Below are 1,761 nucleotides of genomic sequence, written 5' to 3' on the forward strand. Positions count from 1 at the left end.
TTAAATAAAAAAGTATTAACCTAAATCCGACAAAATATATTTAGAGCCCAGACTACGTCGGATCTTGAACATCCTAATATAAATAATTAAATAAATACAACAGGGTTTTAAGGTAAATAAATTATTATCGAGACTTAAGAAAAAAAAAGAAGCAGAAAATTATAGAGGCTTTAATTTCACCCACGTACACATACATACATAAAACGTCTTTGTGTATATTTTATAATGAGCATGCTTGTATTTACACAAATTAAAGATTTTCTGGTCAGGATTTTATCTTAGCTACTTTCTATTAATGTATCTATGCCCATTGCTAAAAGCAGAAGAAAAAAGAATAATGAAAGAACAGTAACGGCCACAAGAGATTTTATTTTATTTGTAAATTTATAATAGCTCATATGATATAACTCATAAATTCCTCACATTTCCTTTGTGATGCTTTCACGTTCTGTTCAGTGAACCTTTATCTTCCATTTACAGACAATAGTTAACATAAAATATATAAATAGTTAATCTTTTAAGGGTTAGTTAATATGTGTTCTTAGTCCTAAAAACATATAATAAAATTACTATTAAGTGAAAATTTTAAATTTTTTTAATAAATATAAAATAAATACATTAAAAACTTAAATTTTTATATTTTTTATAAAAAAATTTCGATTTATAACAAGATAGGTAAATCCATCTTTTAATAGGCAAACACTAAAATTAAACGACAATTCATCTAAAATGGGAGAAGGGAGGAAATAGAAATTAAGCTCATGTTAATAGATGGTTTAAACTTTGAAGGATGTAGTCAAGTAGTATAAGTACAAAAATTTTAAACAAATAAGGACAGGGAATACTAAAAACTGAAAAGAATAATGGGAAGATTCACATTTATTTATTGAACAAAAAGTAAGTGAAGGAAGATTAATTAATTATTGCACTTTTACACCATTGATTGCATTTTTCTTAAGAGATTTTTGCTTGTCACACAAATATAATACTTTAATATTGAGGTCTAATAAAACTTAATTATTGTTGACATACAAAAATTTCATATAGACAGATATTAATAGCTGTGTCCTAGCTCATAAACAAGTGGTGGTGCTGGATCTTGGATGTGCCCTTAAATGGAGAGAGAGAGAGAGAGAACCAAATAATATAAGTTGTACTTTTATTTCTTCTTCTTCTTGAATTTAATCCAAGAACATTACTTGGACACACAACCCCATCAGGCCCCTTTCTATAATAGACAAAGGCCCGCTTAATAGTCATGCGAGTTATCTATTTCTCTCAATTCCTAACTGAGTTAGGTTATATGTATATCTTGCAAAAATATTAAAAAAGATTAGGTTATATATGTATATGGCTTTTAGCAAGATTTTGTATTGTGACCTTTCGGGTTGGTTGAAGGATACATAATGAAAAGAAAGGGTTCGTTGTATTTATGCAACAAGATATCAGCTTTCCGCCCTTCTTCGTTTTATTGTAAAAATTATTTTATTTGGTTGCCTTTTCATCAATGAGTTTAATTTTGATCTACTTAAAAATATAAAAAAAAATTATATAATTATTCAATTATATTCATTTTTTAGATGATTATTTTATGCCGTCAAAATAAAAAAAAACAGTCATTTTTATTAGTGTGTTAGATACACGTATAAAATTATTTTATATTAATATACACCTCGGTAATATTACATGTATATATACATCCAATTACATAAATTGATTAATTTATGTTGATTTATCAAGGTTCTAAAAACTGAACTCTAT

The sequence above is a fragment of the Arachis ipaensis genome, chromosome B05, assembly GCF_000816755.2.
Source record: "Arachis ipaensis cultivar K30076 chromosome B05, Araip1.1, whole genome shotgun sequence".
NCBI lineage: Eukaryota > Viridiplantae > Streptophyta > Magnoliopsida > Fabales > Fabaceae > Arachis > Arachis ipaensis.